Here is a 17,974-nt window from a genome sequence, read left to right on the forward strand (position 1 = left end):
TTATTATTAGGGACCGAGCACTGGTGCAAAGCCCTATTGTTTTTGGCTTTTTTTTCTTTTCATCTGATTCTTTTTCTTATTATTATTAGGGCCCAAGCACCGAGGTGTAGGCCTATGGCCTACACTGCAGGTGCAAAGCCCTATTGTTTCCAGAATGTTTTATCTTATTATTATTATTATTATTATTATTAGGGCCCGAGCATCGGAGGTGCAAGGCCTCTGGTGTCCACTAGATGCAAGGCCCTATTGTATTTATAAGGATTCTTCTTTTTATTATTATTATGGGTTTTTTTTCTTCCAGCCACTGGGGGTGCATAAGTGTACTCTTGGCGCCGGTCCCAAGCCCGGATAAATTGGAGAGGGTTGCGTCAGGAAGGGCATCCGGCGTAAAACTGTGCCAAATCTAACATGCAGAATGAAAAGAGAAATACCATACCGGATAGGTCAGGGCCCGGGTTAACAACGACTGCCTCTGGTACTGTTGGTCAACAGGGTACCAGTGGAAAGTGTGCTACTGTTGCGCCAAAACGGAGAAGGAGAAAGAGAGGGGGGAGGCGTGTTAGGAGACAGCATGAAAGTTGGAAGGGAAGGAGCTTAGAATTGAGGGTAGGAACACTGAATGTGGGAACATTGGCAGAGCCAGAGAGTTAGCAGGTATGATGGAAAGAAGGAAGTTGGACATTGTGTGTGTGCAGGAGATGAGGTGGAAAGGAAGCAAGGCCAAGAACATTGGAGATGGATGCAAGTTGTTTTATTATGGAGTGGATGGAAAGAGAAATGGTGTTGGTATTGTTTTGAGGGGAGAGTTGGTCAACAGTGTGATTGATGTGAAGAGGGTGTCAGATAGAGTGATAGGCATGAAGTTGGAGATTCAAAGAGTGGTAACCAATGTTGTGTGTGCATATGCCCCACAGGTTGGATGTGAGAATGAAGAGAAAGAGTCTTTCTGGGAAAAGATGGATGAAGTGGTAGAAAGTATACCGAGGGAGGAGCGCGTGCTGATAGGAGCAGATTTCAACAGACATGTTGGCAAGGGAAACAGAGGAGATGAGGATGTGATGGGCAGATATGCTGTAAGAGAGAGAAATATGGAAGGGCAAATGGTGGTTGATTTTTCAAAGAGGATGAATTTGGCAATAGTCAATACATACTTCGAGAAGAAGGAGCAGCACAGGGTGACGTTTAAGAGTGGAGGAAGATCTACACAGGTGGACTACATACTCTGCAGAAGGGGTAACCTGAAGGAGATTGGAGACTGTAAAGTGATGGCAGGGCTAAAGTGTAGCTAGACAACATCAAGTGGTCGTATGCAGGATGAACTTGAAAGTGAAAAAGAGGAAGCATGAAATAGTGGATCCGAAGATTAAGTGGCGGAAACTAAAAGAGGTTGAACATCAGAAGGAGTTTAGGGAAGAAATGAGACGAGCATTGAGTGGTCATGGAAGTCTGCCAGAAGATTGGAATACTACTGCTGTACTAGTAAGAGAGGCAGCAAGGAAGGTGCTAGGGTGGTCATCGGGAAGGAGGAAGGAAGACAAGGAGACATGGTGGTGGAACAAAGAAGTGCAGGAAATTATAAAAGAGAAGAGGCTAGCAAAGAAGAATTGGGACGAGCAGAGAGACGAGGAAAGCAGGCGGTTATACAGAGAGATGAGACAGAAGGCAAAAAGAGCTGTAGCGAAGGCGAAAGCAGATGCATACCAGGAGTTGTACAAAAGACTGGAGACCAAAGAAGGAGAGAAAGACCTGTACAGACTAGCTAGGCAAAGAAACAGGGAAGTGAGGGATGTACAGCCGGTAGGAGTGATGAAAGATGTACGGTAAATGGAAATGTGCTGACAAACAAAGAGAGTGTATTAAGAAGGTGGAAAGAGTACTTTGAGGATTTATTAAATGAGGAGAATCCAAGACAGAAAAGGTCAGATTCATTGGAGACAGCAAATCAGGAAGCAGAGTTGGTTAGTAAGGATGAGGTGAGGGCAGCCATGAAAAGAATGAAGACTGGGAAAGCAGTCGGACCAGATGGTATCCTGATTGAGGCTTGGAGATGTTTGGGTGAGATGGCTGTGGAGTTCCTAACAAGATTGTTTAATAAGATCCTAGAGAATGAGAAAATGCCAAATGAATGGAGAAAGAGTGTGCTAGAGAGCTGCAGTAATTACAGAGGAATAAAATTGATGAGCCACACCATGAAGCTATGGGAAAGGGTATTGGAGGTGAGATTGAGAAGAGAGGTAGCAAGAGAGCTAGCATGTTTTGTTTATGTTATGTTTTGGCACTCTTCCTAAGTGGTTTATTGGATTCATGCCATATTTGGTATACATCATGTCAAGATGTTGCTGATTTTAAATTGCGAAGGGATGGGCCATATTGTTTTTGCCATGTTTTTTTCTCATGATTATTCTTTTTCTACAATTACAGATTTGACATCTTGGAAATATTCGAAAACTCAAGAAATTTCGTACACTCGTGAAAATAGGGCAAAAGTTTATTATTACATTATTAATCAAGGCAAGGTTATTTGCCTTGGGTGAGGCTAGAAGACGCCATAGCATCCCTAAAATGTTAGATTCAAATTTATAGCTTTGAATGCCACATTGAGACTCCTGCCCAGTATACAGTTTCACCTATCCGTGTCAAATTTGGCAGGTGTGTAGAGTGCCCCAGACAAACAAAATTGCATATGTATTGCATCAGCCATACTCAACAGGAAGGGAGATGGTTTTGTGCGTTTTAACACGTGTTACGTTTTAACAAACTCCTCATAGGGGGTTTGTTGGATCCATGCCATATTTGGTATACATCATGTCAAGATGGTGCTGATGTTAAATTGCGAAGGGATTTACAATATGTTGCAAGATGCTGAAATGGTGAACCAATAAATTTATATGTTACACCACGCAAACAGGAAGTGAGTCATAAATTCACCATGCATTGCTTGATACGTCCCAAGCTTCACAGGTTATAGAATATCATGGTTCTGAAGATATCCACATGCCCAAAGACACCCTCTGTTATAGCGCCACCATTTGGACATGGACAGTAATGGCTCCTTTGCCAAAAAACACCTGTTACATTTTGATGTACTCTTCTTCGGCGGTTTATTGGATTCAAGCCATATTTGGTATCAGTCATGTCAAGATGTTGCTGATTTTAAATTGCAAAGGGATCTGCAATATCTTGCAAGATGCTGAAATGGCGAACCAATAAATTTATGTTACGCCATGCAAACAGGAAGTGAGTCATACATTCACCATGCATTGCCTGATATGGCTCAAACTTCACAGGTTATAGGATATCATGGTTCTGAAGATATCCACATGCCCAAAGACACCCTCTGTTATAGCACCACCATTTGGACATGGACAGTAATGACTCCATTGCCAAAACACCTGTTACATTTTGATGTACTCTTCCTGTGTGATCGATACTCTTGTGATACTCTGTTAATTTGTATTTGACTCCACCTAACAGGAAGTCGGCCATTTTTGAATTTGTGATGTTTTAAGCTTTTTTTTTACACACTCTTTCGCACTTCTTGCCAGTTTATCAGTTTTCCTTGAAAGTTGGTAGGAATAAACTTCAGACATACGGGATGATAAATTGCCTTCGCAATTTATCAATCCTGTATGTCTGAAGTTTATTAGCATAATAGTGGATAACTCAAATTAGGATATAATGGCAGACAATGCTCAATGGAATATGGGATTTTGAAATTTTCCCATGCTGTTCTGAGGGGCTTACGATGGCTAAAAATGCAATGAGCCTACTTCTGACATTTGTTGTGGGATATCTTTTGAGGTAATATTGTAAATTAGCATAGATTGGCCTCATCAGCTACGTACATGGAGCGCCCCCTATGTGAAAACTTTTTGCTTTGGTTGCCACACAGCTCGTTCGATGTTCATGACTTTTGGAGGGAACATTGTCCTCACTAAGGCAAACATATTTCCCATTGGTTTGCATTAGCGCCACCAAAGAGAAAGTCAGCCATTTTGGAATCTGTTATGTTTTAACCTATTTTTTCGCACTTCTCCTACTCTTTCGCACTTCTCCTACTCAGTTCATCGGTTTTCCTTGAAAGTTAGTAGATACAAACTTCAGACATAAGGGATGATAAATTGCAAAGGAATAGTGGATAGCTCAAAAATGAGTTGGCAGGTGGAGGAAAAAAATATAAGAAGAATAAAAATACTAATAAGAAGAAAATATGCCAAAAGCAATAGGCCTCGAGTGAGAGGGCCCTTTATTGCTGCTAGCAGCTATATTTTTGGTTCGTTTTGGATATTTAGAGAGAAGTGTGTGAGAAATTAATAATAAGCTTTGTAAATGATGGTAATTCATAATACAGAATCTTCTGATTTTCTGGGGGGGAAAAAAGGTGAGATTACCCTCTGAGTTCTGGCAGTCTATGTAAGTATACTGTAGCTCTAGTTTTATTTTTCAGAGCTATTCTGAAGAATACTCCAAACTGACTGTATTCTTCAAAACAAGCAAACAAACAAACAAAAAAGATGCAGTAGTTCCAGTTTGAGTGCAATTTTACATGCTATGCTATGTATGTAACTTTTTGTAGCTTATTGTTCTTCCTGTTCCTAGTGATTAAGAATCTTGACTGCAATCTATGTGGGTGAAACAAGTCATATGAAGTTACTACTAGTGTTATTCCATTGTTGAGAAGACTGCAAACCTAGGTGCATGCTAGGTATTTTAGCATCATGTGACTCACTGAGAGGTTTGAGGATGCTGGTGGCAGAGTCATCCACGTTTTCAGTGTCCAATTTGTTGCTTACTCCTTCATTTAATCGTTCTTTCTTTTCTTTGTGACTTGAACGTCTTCTGTGTCTCCGACGGTGATGGTAACTCTTGGGCACATGGACACCGATGTATATTGTGTGATGGCCTGTGTATACACACACACACACACACACACACACACACACACACACTTTAATTGCACTCAGATTAGCACAGCTATAAAAATATCATGATCTGAACTATCCTACAAAAGTCTAATTTTTCCATATAAAAGATATGAAGCCCATCTTTCCAGGTGGCCCCAGGTCCATCTTTTTTCCCCTTATTTTAACTATTAAACTATTAATAAACTATTAATATGTTTGAATGATTTATTATTTACAGCATATTTACAGAAAGTACCATAGTAAATCCATCTTTTTAAACAATTTTATGATGCAAGGACCTTCTCTAATTATTAATGCAGCTAATTAATGTTACGCTACATCTAAGGCTAACCCTGAACTTAAGAGATACGCAGAACATTTATTTTTAAATACATTTCTGAGTGAATGGTATGGGAATGAAATATATATATATATATATATATACACACACACACACACACACACACAGAGTGCTCAGCGTAAATGAGTACACCCCCAAACAATATCTCAGTGAACACAAACAATTTCCAAAATGTTGACAAGACAAAGTTTAATATAGCATCTGTTTAACTTATAACGTGAAAGTAAGGTTAATAATATAAACTTAGATTACACATTTTTAAGTTTTACTCAAATTAGGGTGGTGCAAAAATGAGTACACCCCACAACAAAAACTACTACATCTAGTACTTTCTATGGCCTCCATGATTTTTAATGACAGCACCAAGTCTTCTAGGCATGGAATGAACAAGTTGGTGACATTTTGCAACAATCTTTTTCCATTCTTCAACAATGACCTCTTTTAGTGACTGGATGCTGGATGGAGAGTGATGCTCAACTTGTCTCTTCAGAATTCCCCATAGGTGTTCGACTGGGTTCAGATCAGGAGACATACTTGGCCACTGAATCACTTTCACCCTCTTCTTCTTCAGAAATCCAATAGTGGCCTTAGATGTGTGTTTAGGATCATTGTCATGTTGGAAAAGTGCATGACGACCAAGGGCACAGAGTGATGGTAGCATCTTCTCTTTCAGTATAGAGCAATACGTCTGTGAATTCATGATGCCATCAATGAAATGCAGCTCCCCGACACCAGCAGCACTCATGCAGCCCCACATAAGGACACTGTCACCACCATGTTTCACTGAAGGCACCATGCATTTTTCTTTGTATTCCTCACCTTTGCGACGCCATACAGTTTTGAAGCCATCAGTTCCAAAAACATTTATCTTGGTCTCATCACTCCAGGGTATAGAGTCCCAGTAGTCTTCATCTTTGTCAGCATGGGCCCTGGCAAACTCTAGGCGGGCTTTTTTTTGTGCCTGGGCTTTAGGAGAGGCTTCTTTCATGGACAGCATCCATGCATGCCATTCCTCTGCAGTGTACGCCGTATTGTGTCATGGGAAATAGTCACCCCAGTTTGGCTTTTTACTTCTTTAGATAACTGCAGTGAACTTGCATGCTGATTTTCTTCAACCCTTCTCATCAGAAGATGCTCCTGTCGAGGTGTTAACTTCTGTGGACAACCTGGACGTCTCTGTGAGATGGTTGCAGTTCCATCTCTCTTAAATTTTTGTACCACTTTTGCTACAGTATTCTGACTGATAAGTAAAGCTTTGCTGATCTTCTTGTAGCCTTCACCTTTGTGGTGGAAAGAAATTATTTTCTTTGGGGAATTCTGAAGAGACAAGTTGAGCATCATTTTCCATCCAGCATCCAGTCACTAAAAGAGGTCATTGTTGAAGAATGGAAAAAGATTGATGTTGCAAAATGTCGCCAACTTGTTCATTCCATGCCTAGAAGACTTGGTGCTGTCATTAAAAATCATGGAGGCCATACAAAGTACTAGATGTAGTAGTTTTTGTTGTGGGGTGTATTCATTTTTGCACAACCCTAATTTGAGTAAAACTGAAAAATGTGTAATCTAAAGTTTATATTGTTAACCTTACTTTCACGTTATAAGTTAAACAGATGTTATATTAACCTTTGTCTTGTCAACATTTTGGAAATTGTTTGTGTTCATTGAGATATTGTTTAAAATGTTACTTTTCAAAGGGGTTGTACTCATTTACGCTGAGCACTGTACCGTATATATACACACACACGCTTTTTTTTTTTGAGAGTTAAAATCGACCACAAAGTTGGCATTAGAGCTGCCCTGCTGAGCCAGCCAGCCCTGAGTGTGTGATGTCACAGCGATAACCGGTTTTAAGTCTGAGGCTTTTGACAGCTATAGACCAAAGCCAGACTCGGTAGGCAAGAGTGGTTGCAATGGCTTCTTCATTCGGATTTATTGGAGATTCTTTGGATTCCTCGGATAGTAATACATCTGACTGTGATAGTCCTGAAATTGGAGTGTGTGTACATGCTACTGCTATACATGTAGAATCGTATCAGTTTGAACCATCGGAAAGTGAATCCAATAGTAACACGTCATCCATGGAGGCCCCCACCTTACGAAATAAAGCCAGAGAACAAAGCCGTCTAGAGAACTGGATTGAATTGAACTGACAGTCTCATGTGACTCTCATTAAAACAGGAAAGGCATTATAACTTATGGAACATACATGTACATGCATGCATTTTCACTGATAAAACATAAAAAGCAAATTAAATAAATCAGATGAACTGAGACAATCACATTCTGAAGCAAATTAAACAATATTATACCGGTAACTTAAATACACAATACAAGTTACATGTATTAATCTAAATGCAGGTAAACAGCGAGTGTTGTTGTTGTTGTGATGTAACCAAATGAGAGTCGCATCTTACCCGTCTGTGTTCTCGCTTCTTGAAGGCCAATATTATGGCCGATTGTTTTGAAACAATCTGACTTTCAGTTCTTTGTTCGGTTCTTCATTCATTCGCTTCTTCCACATACAGTGCAATGCAATAATGAGTACACCCTCTTTGAAAAGTAACATTTCACATAATATGACAAGGAACACAAAGATATATTTCCAAAATGTTCCCAGACTAAGTTAAATACAGGTTCTGTTGAGCTTTTGAACTCAAAACAAAGGCTAATAATATAACTTAAATGATTTTTATTTCAGTTTTAGTGAAATTTGTGTGGTGCAGAAATGAGTACACCCCACTGAAGGGCTCTGAGTAAAGCAACTTTTTAGGCTACCAATGTGGACCTGAACAAACAATTAACCACAGGTGAGTCTAATTAGTCATTACACAGGTGTTAATTAGGCAGTTGGCTACAAAAGGCTGTTACCTAAAGCAAACCACCCTTTCCCATTTCCTGCTGTCAGCAATGGCACCTCATGGCCAGGAAATGTCTCTGGATCTGAGAAAGCGGATTATTGCTTTACACAAGAGAGGTGATGGCTACAAGAAGATCAGTAAAGCCTTACTTATCAGTAAGAACACGGTTGCAAAAGTGATCCAAAAATTCAAGACAGATGGAACTGCAGCCAAAGTACAGAGACATACAGGCCGACCAAGAAAATTAACACCCAGGCAGGAGCGGCTTGTAATGAGAAAAGTTGAGGAAAATCGGCATGCAAGTGCACAACAGGTATCTAAGGAAGTAGAGACTGAAATTGGAGTGAATGTGTCACGTGACACAATATGCCGTACAGTGCAGCGGAATGGCATGCATGGGTGTCATCCCCGAAGGAAGCCTCTCCTAAAGCCCAGTCACAAAAAAGCCCGTCTAGAGTTCGCCAGGGCACATGCTGGAAAAGATGAAGGCTACTGGGACTCTATACTCTGGAGTGATGAGACCAAAATCAATCTTTTTGGAACTGATGGCTTCAAAACAGTCTGGCGTCGCAAGGGTGAGGAGTACAAGGAAAAATGCATGGTGCCCACAGTGAAACATGGAGGGGGTAGTGTTCTTATGTGGGGTTGCATGAGTGCTGCGGGTGTTGGAGAACTGCATTTCATTGATGGCATCATGAATTCTCAAATGTACTGCTCTATACTGAAAGCTAAGATGCTTCCATCACTTCGGGCCGTTGGTCGTAGTGCCATTTTTCAACATGACAATGACCCAAAACACACATCTAAGGCCACTGCTGACTTTCTGAAGAGGAACAGGGTGAGAGTGATTCCATGGCCAAGTATGTCACCTGATCCGAACCCTATAGAGCATCTTTGGGGAATACTGAAGAGGCAGGTTGAGCATCACTCTCCATCCAACATCCAGGCTCTGAAAGATGTCATCCTTGAAGAATGGAAAAAGATTGATGTAGCCAAATGTTGTCAACTTGTGCACTCCATGCCAAGGAGACTTGGGGCTGTCATTGCAAATAATGGAGGCCATACAAAGTACTAAATGTACTGGATGTAATTGAGTTTGTTGTGGGGTGTACTCACTTTTGCTCCACCCCACTTTCACGGAAACAGAAAAATATGTAATTTAAGGCATCTTTTCACCTTTCTGCTTGAGTTATAATGTAAGAACATAGTGCAATAAACATCATGAAGGAACTGTTTGGGACATATTGTTTGTGTTCATTTTAATACTGTAAAAAATGTCGTTTTTCAGGGGGGTTGTACTCATTATTGCATTGCACTGTACATGTAAGGGCGAGATATTGCTGCTGAGGCAAGCATATCCATTGGAGAAATCTGACCACTCATTCTCCATTTTCTCCATACTGAGTACTCCGCCATTACTGCTCAGCTCACACTCCGGGAGAACTGGTGCAACTGAACTTACTTTCCTTTTCTTGTAGATCTGTTTCGACCTCGCTCTGACCGTCACTACAGTCTAAAAAAGGAATGATCACCTTCGTTCTGCCTATCACCGAGACCATATGTCAACAAAGTCATGTCCATGACCTCTGGAAACGTAAGTTACAAAGGTAACTATGGATCTGTAAGACCGAGGGATGACCATCACTATCCTTGTCGCTCGGACCATCCTGAGGTGCTCAAGGTAGGAGACTGAACTGGGAGCAATCTCTGCTATTTATAATGCGAGTCGTTCTGCTTCCAGAGGTCATGGACATGACTTTGTTGACATATGGTCTCGGTGATGGGCAGAACGAAGGTGATCATTCCTTTTTTAGACCGTAGTGACGGTCATCCCTCGGTCTCACAGATCCATAGTTACCTTTGTAACTTACGTTTTCTTTTCCTTTAAATTGTTGGTACTGCACCCTCTTTCAATCCGGGCTTATAGCCAACACCCCTTAACAGATCAGAGGTCATACGAGTCTTCAGTAAAATGTGCAGAGCAGAGGAGAGACCACTTCATAGGCACCCAATGTGCCCGTGAATTTCTCGCAAAACACGTCCAAATCTTTGCAGTTTGAACATTCTTGGGCCATGAATGCAACATAAATCCACCTTCTGTCGTATTGCTGCACCCGACAGCAACACATCTAATGTGGCATGGTGAGAAATCAGCTCAAAATGGAAGCTCGAAGTTGCAGTCAGCTCTGTGTTTTAGTCTAGCGAAAATGGCGATGAGACCGATAGTCTTCCTGCTGTGACGTCACAGATATCAAAGTCATTCACTCAGACCGCTACCTATATGAATAATTTTAATCGCAAAAATTACTATATTAGATTTATTGTTAACGCTTAAAACTATTCCTATGCCATTCTTGAGGTCTCAGGGCATTTATAAACAAAAAGTGAGACCATGGTTCTGCGTACGTCCTTTAACCTCAGTCATTGAAAGGAAACCTATAGATCTATAATCTATAAACCTTCTGTCTCTTTCAGTCTTTTAAATATTTCAGTTGTCGTTCAAAAAAGTCGAAATATTTATGGACCTGACAATGTATGCTACTTCAGTGTTAAACAATGTCAACACCATTGTTACACGATAGATAGATAGATAGATAGATAGATAGATAGATAGATAGATAGATAGATAGATAGATAGATAGATAGATAGATTGTGATATCTCACAAACTATGATATCGTGGTACTGTTATCTTACCATTATAATTTCCTAATAGTTATGCGATTATGTACAGGTGTTTTACACAATAGTGCAAAACAAAAGATGGTGTTTCAAGGATCCACATACAGTAGACGGTCAAGAGTAAGCATTAAAGAGCAAATGTCTTAATTTGGCAACAACTCGCTGCTTAACCAGTTATCTCTCCCTCTCTCTCTCTCTCTCTCACACACACACACACACACACACACACTGTTTACCAATACCAATACTGATAATGACATCACAAAAAAATCACTTTTCCACATTTTGTAATGTTACAACCTGGGCGTGAAAAAGATTTAATTTCGATTTTTGCCATTTGATTTACACAATATATCTGACATATTAAGGCACAAAATAGTTTTTGTGATGCAAAAATTAATTAAACAACAAAAACAGACATTCGTTGGTTGTGTAAGTATTTATCCACCTTTGGCTTAATACTTGCACCTTTGGCTGCAACTACAGCTGCAAGTCTTTTGGAATATAGTATGTCTCTCTCAGCTTAGCACATCCAATATTTTTGCCCATTCTCTCTGACAAACACTCTAACAGATCAGATGGAAGCCATTTATGAATGTCACGTACTGATGATGAAATTAGGAGGACAGTGCTGTGCATGAGAATTGTGAGGGCATGAGTGTATAGAGAGGAGTCTTCAGTAAAATCGGTTGTTGACTTTTCTGTTTCTAACTGGAGGATTTAATTCGTGTTATGTCCAGTTCATATCAAACAATGATGATTAAGAATGCGATTTACCTCTGTAGGTAGGTCAACCACCTTTGATAATAATGCCAAGAATACACCACGGTAAATGCTAATATTTACTGTTGGGAACAGAGGGATGTCTTATTAACAACAGTAACATCCGTAACCTAAACAAACCTGTCTGTGTGTTTTCAGGTGTCTTATGAAATTTGATGGAGTTGTTCTAGTGTGTTTAATATTCTTCCCATATTCTTTACATGTTGCAATCCTTCTGTAATGCTGCTCTGGTTACACTGGTGCTAGCAGTCACATATTGTGATGCATGTCTAGGTGGGGGCAAAGTAGCCCAAATAAATAAACAAAATCACTACAGTGATGTGTCTGCTCTGACACCTTTTTTCCAGCCATCAAAGCTTCTAAGGAAATTACAGTAATGGTTGCCTTCTACTGGTTTATCATCAAGGGTTTCTCCTCTCAACCATTCACACCTCTGGGCAATTTAGAGTAACCAATTAACCTAACTGCATGTCTTTGGACTGTGGGGGAAACCAGAGCAACTGGAGGAAACCCATACAGACACAGGGAGAACATGCAAACTCCATAAAGAAAGGCCCCCATCAGCCTCAAATCCAGAACCTTCTTGCTGTGAGGAGACAGTACTAACCATTGCACCACTGTTTCACCCAATAAAGCAACTACACACATGCAAATAAATATTATTTTCTGTAACTTTCACACATACCATGTCTGGGTAGTCAGGGAAAGATTTATTGTTCACAAGTTACTACTGACAAGTCCAAGTCAAGTTGAGAGTCATTAAGGACAAGTTGCAAGACAAGTAGGAAGTCTATTAATATGTGACTCAAGCATGACTCAAAATCAAGTCACAAACTCGAGTAACCGTCTCTGGCTACCACCACCATGCTTCATTGTTGGGATCAGGTTCTTAGGTTAATGAGCAGTGTTGGGTTTCTCCTAAATGCGTCACTTTGTAACAAGGCCAAAAAGTTCAATATTATGAGCTATTTTGTGGAGATTCATTTTCTCCTAATTAAGTCCATGTCAGGTAGTAGCACTACATGTATTAATGGTGTACCAGATTCCTATACTTATACAGTATATACAGTACACATTCACACATGCAGTACTTTTATTTACACATTTATGTACAACTGTATGTTCTATTACACATCTCATAAGGCTGATCAATCTCAATTTGATCTAAATTTTAATAGAAAAAAATCTCTAGGCAGTTCTAGACATTATTTCTTCCAGGCAAACTCACTATGATGAAGTGGAAAGCGAATATTCAAGGAAAATTTGACAATACATCCATCACAACTACTAAGAAATGTTTTGATGTTCATCTTCTAAGAAAATTGGTGGAGAGTTACTGAGCACATTACCAGCAAAGCTGTAGACATCCAGTCAAAAAATATTGGCTGTGATTTGTTTATACGTTAAATGTGTTTACATGCCAATATTACTTGGAATGAGTAATGTTCAGGGGCGGCACGGTGGTGTAGTGGTTAGCACTGTCGCCTCACAGCAAGAAGGTCCGGGTTCGAGCCCCGTGGCCGGCGAGGGCCTTTCTGTGTGGAGTTTGCATGTTCTCCCCGTGTCCGCGTGGGTTTCCTCCGGGTGCTCCGGTTTCCCACACAGTCCAAAGACATGCAGGTTAGGTTAACTGGTCACTCTAAATTGACCGTAGGTGTGAATGTGAGTGTGAATGGTTGTCTGTGTCTATGTGTCAGCCCTGTGATGACCTGGCGACTTGTCCAGGGTGTACCCCGCCTTTCGCCCGTAGTCAGCTGGGATAGGCTCCAGCTTGCCTGCGACCCTGTAGAACAGGATAAAGTGGCTAGAGATAATGAGATGAGATGAGTAATGTTCAGAATGAGCTATGAATGTGTCACACTTGCTTTAGTTACAAATATGACAAAACAGATGAGAAAAATATGATCATGTGAGAAAGAAATAGATGCCATATGAAAACAGCAAGAAGGTTTGAAAGAAGTGATGTGCCCACAATGACTCATGTTTAAATGGGTGTACTGTGGTTTGTGGGTTTTCTATAAATAGCCTCACCAAACACCAGTTGAATCTAATCCTGAAACAGGGCGACACAGTGATGTAGTGGTTAGCACTGTCGCCTCACAGCAAGAAGGTTCTGGGTTTGACCCCCGTGGCTAATGGGGGGCCTTTCTGTGTGGAGTTTGCATGTTCTCCCTGTGTCTGCATGGGTTTCCTCCAAGTGCTCCGGTTTCCCCCACAGTTCAAAGACATGCGGTTAGGTTAACATGAGGCAGCCTTAGGCTGAAGTGCCCTTGAGCAAGGCACCTAACCCCCAACTGCTCCCTGGATGCTGTAGCATAGCTGCCCACTGCTCTGGGTATGTGTGTGTGTGCATGTGTGTTCACTGCTTCAGATGAGTTAAATGCAGAACGGAATTCCACTGTGCTTGAGTGTGCATGTGACAAAATAAAGGCTTCTTCTTCTAATATAGAAGATCTGTGTGCACTGAGGACAATGATAATAAATGTCTTCACACATTTTTTGTGTCTAACTTCTATGTACTTGTCATCTTTATTGCCCATAATCCTTTATAATAATAATAATAATAATAATAATAATAATAAGGTCAATTTATATAACACCCTTCTCAAAACCCAAGGTCACTTTACAATTGGGGGGGGGGGGAGTCCACCAAATAAAGGTCAGGATGTTATTCCAGTGGTGTAGCAGCCACAGTCCCACCAAAAGGCGCAAGAAAACAAGTCCCACACAGCCGCCATGCCGCTGCCAGGCAACATCACTCGGAACAGCGCGCCATGGAGCCACAAAGTGAGCACAGACGCACCACCACGCAGAGCACTGGTATGTCCCAAAACGCCTGCACAGCCGCCGCGACGCCACCAAGCAACATCGCTCGGAACATCACGCCAAACACTAAAGCACTGCTGCACAGAGTGCTGGACAACTACGATGTTAAAATGAGCAACGAGCTCATTGCAGTCCATAGCTAGGATCACAGGCATCACCCACGGCGAACCAAGGCCTGGAGGGAAATGTATTGCACATAATGTGCATGCCATTGCCATATGAACAATGAACACCACTGAAAAGGGTGAAGAAAAACATAGCTTAACAATCTATATTAATTCCTAAGTGTGTGCGTGTGTGTGTGTGTGCTCCATACTCTCAACCTCGTCCTTGTCACAGTGTTTCACATACGAGGCACCTCTGTCCACCACAGCCTCATCATCCACCCTGCAGAGAAAGACCGATACAGAAAAAGAGAGATAAATAAACATATAATTATCTGAAACCAATAATTGTGTGTCCTGACTGAACATCAGAATTAGTCATTGATTACTTTTTAGTCATGTGTGCAGGACTGAAAAGGAAGGTTAATGCATATCCCCTCTCTTCCGAAACATGTTTCTCAGAGGAAGAATACTATGCTGGGATCAAAACTTCTGTACATATAGTCATATTTATTAGGATGTGAAAGGCAAAATTTAGGTAAAAGTTTGCACACATGCAGACACAGACAAAATTTAACATGCATTAATACAATAACAGATCCCCACAGATGATAACACTTTGCCAGTCAAAACCCAAAACTCATACATATACAAAATGGCATACTGTCGATACACATTGAAAATAACACATACAATCAACTCCAGAATTACTGGCACCCTACAAAAGAAAGGAGAAAGTTATCATTTCACAAAAATAAAATCTAATTTTCCTCTCAAACAATTTTGGAATTTAGCAACTTATGTTTTTTCTAACAAAATCATTTTCATAAAAACTTACTCAAAAAGACAGAGTAATGTACTAGTGCATCTCAAAAAATTAGAATATTGTGAAAAAGTTCAATATTTTCCATCAGTTATTTAAGAAAGTGAAAATGTTACAATGGTGCTTGAAAGTTTGTGAACCCTTTAGAATTTTCTATATTTCTGTATAAATATGACCTAAAACATCATCAGATTTTCACACAAGTCCTAAAAGTAGATAAAGAGAACCCAATTAAATAAATTAGACAAAAATATTATACTTGGTAATTTATTTATTGAGGAAAATGAGCCAATATTACATATCTGTGAGGGGCAAAAGTTTGTGAACCTTTGCTTTCAATATCTGGTGTGACCCCCTTGTGCAGCAATAACTGCAACTAAACGTTTCCGGTAATTGTTGATCAGTCCTGCACACCAGCTGGGAGGAATTTTAGCCCATTCCTCCGTACAGAACAGCTTCAACTCTGGGATGTTGGTGGGTTTCCTCACATGAACTGCTCGCTTCAGGTCCTTCCACAACATTTCCATTGGATTAAGGTCAGGACTTTGACTTGGCCATTCCAAAACATTAACTTTATTCTTCTTTAACCATTCTTTGGTAGAACGACTTGTGTGCTTAGGGTCGTTGTCTTGCTGCATGACCCACCTTCTCTTGAGATTCAGTTCATGGACAGATGTCCTGACATTTTCCTTTAGAATTCGCTGGTATAATTCAGAATTCATTGTTCCATCAATGATGGCAAGCCGTCCTGGCCCAGATGCAGCAAAACAGGCCCAAACCATGATACTACCACCACCATGTTTCACAGATGGGATAAGGTTCTTATGCTGGAATGCAGCGTTTTCCTTTCTCCAAACATAACACTTCTCATTTAAACCAAAAAGTTCTGTTTTGGTCTCATCCAGCCACAAAACATTTTTCCAATATCCTTCTGGCTTGTCCACGTGATCTTTAGCAAACTGCAGACGAGCAGCAATGTTCTTTTTGGGGAGCAGTGACTTTCTCCTTGCAACCCTGCCATGCACACCATTGTTGTTCAGTGTTCTCCTGATGGTGGACTCATGAACATTAACATTAGCCAATGTGAGAGAGGCCTTCAGTTGCTTAGAAGTTACCCTGGGGTCCTTTGTGACCTCACCGACTATTAGACGCCTTGTTCTTGGAGTGATCTTTGTTGGTCTACCACTCCTGAAAAGAGTAACAATGGTCTTGAATTTCCTCCATTTGTACACAGTCTCTCTGACTGTGGATTGGTGGAGTCCAAACTCTTTCGAGATGCTTTTATAACCTTTTTCAGCCTGATGAGCATCAACAACACTTTTTTCTGAGGTCCTCAGAAATCTCCTTTGTTCGTGCCATAATACACTTCCACAAACATGTGTTGTGAAGATCAGACTTTGATAGATCCCTGTTCTTTAAATAAAACAGGGTGCCCACTCACTCCTCATTGTCATCCCATTGATTGAAAACACCTGACTTTAATTTCACCTTCAAATTAACTGCTAATCCTAGAGGTTCACATACTTTTGCCACTCACAGATATGTAACACTGGATGATTTTCCTCAATAAATAAATGACCAAGTATTATATTTTTGTCTCGTTTGTTTAACTGGGTTCTCTTTATCTACTTTTAGGACTTGTGTGAAAATCTGATGATGTTTTAGGTCATATTTATGCAGAAATATAGAATATTCTAAAGGGTTCACAAACTTTCAAGCACCACTGTATATATTATAGACTCATTACACATAAACTAAAATGTTTCAAGCATTTTTCTATTTTAATTTTAATCAGTATGGCATACAGTACAAAAACAAAAAAAAACATCTCAAAATATTAGAATATTTCATTTCGAGTTTGAGTAAAACAGTATGAACACTGTATCTCTCGGTCTAGTTCAGTACACACAACCACAATCATGGGGAAGACTGCTGACTTGACTGTTGTCCAGAAGATGATCACTGATGCCCTCCACAAGGAGGGTAAGCCACAAAAGGTCATTGATGAAAAGGGTGGCTGGAAAAGGTGCACAAGCAACAGGGATGGCTGCAGTCTTGAGAGGATTGTCAAGAAAAGTCGATTCAAGAACTTGGGAGAGCTTCACAAGGAGTGGACTGAGGCTGGTGTCAGTGTATCAAGACCCATTACGAACAGACATCTTCAAGAAAGGGGATACAACTTTCGCATTCCTAATATCAAGCTACTCCTGAGCCAGAGACAATGTCAGAAGTGTCTTATCTGGGCTAAGGAGAGAAAGAAATGGACTGTTGCTCAGTGGTCCAAAGTCCTCTTTTCAGATGAAAGTACATTTTGCATTTAATTTGGAAATCACAGTTCTAGAGTCTGGGGGAAGAGTAGAGAGGCACAGAATCCAAGGTGTTTGAAGCCCAGTGTGAAGTTTCCACAGTCTGTGATGATTTGGGGTGCCATGTCATCTGCTGGTGTTGGTCCACTGTATTTTATCAAGTCCAAAGTCAACACAGCCATCTACCAGGAGATTTTAGAGCACTTCATGCTTCCATCTGCTGACAAGCTTTTTGGAGATGCTGATTTCCTTTTCCAGCAGGACTTAGCACCTACCCACAGTGCCAAAACTACTACCTTATTCTATGCTGTAATATCATGTATCATGT

At 40.5% G+C, this 17,974-nt stretch overlaps 1 pseudogene; it reads right to left on the bottom strand.

Annotated features, from left to right (window-relative positions):
- The window catches only part of LOC132894736 (electrogenic sodium bicarbonate cotransporter 1-like), a 212,500-nt pseudogene extending 197,583 nt beyond the window's left edge, over positions 1-14,917 (bottom strand).
- Between the last annotated feature and the right edge of the window lie 3,057 nt (positions 14,918-17,974).

This window comes from Neoarius graeffei, chromosome 12 (genome assembly GCF_027579695.1).
Source record: "Neoarius graeffei isolate fNeoGra1 chromosome 12, fNeoGra1.pri, whole genome shotgun sequence".
NCBI lineage: Eukaryota > Metazoa > Chordata > Actinopteri > Siluriformes > Ariidae > Neoarius > Neoarius graeffei.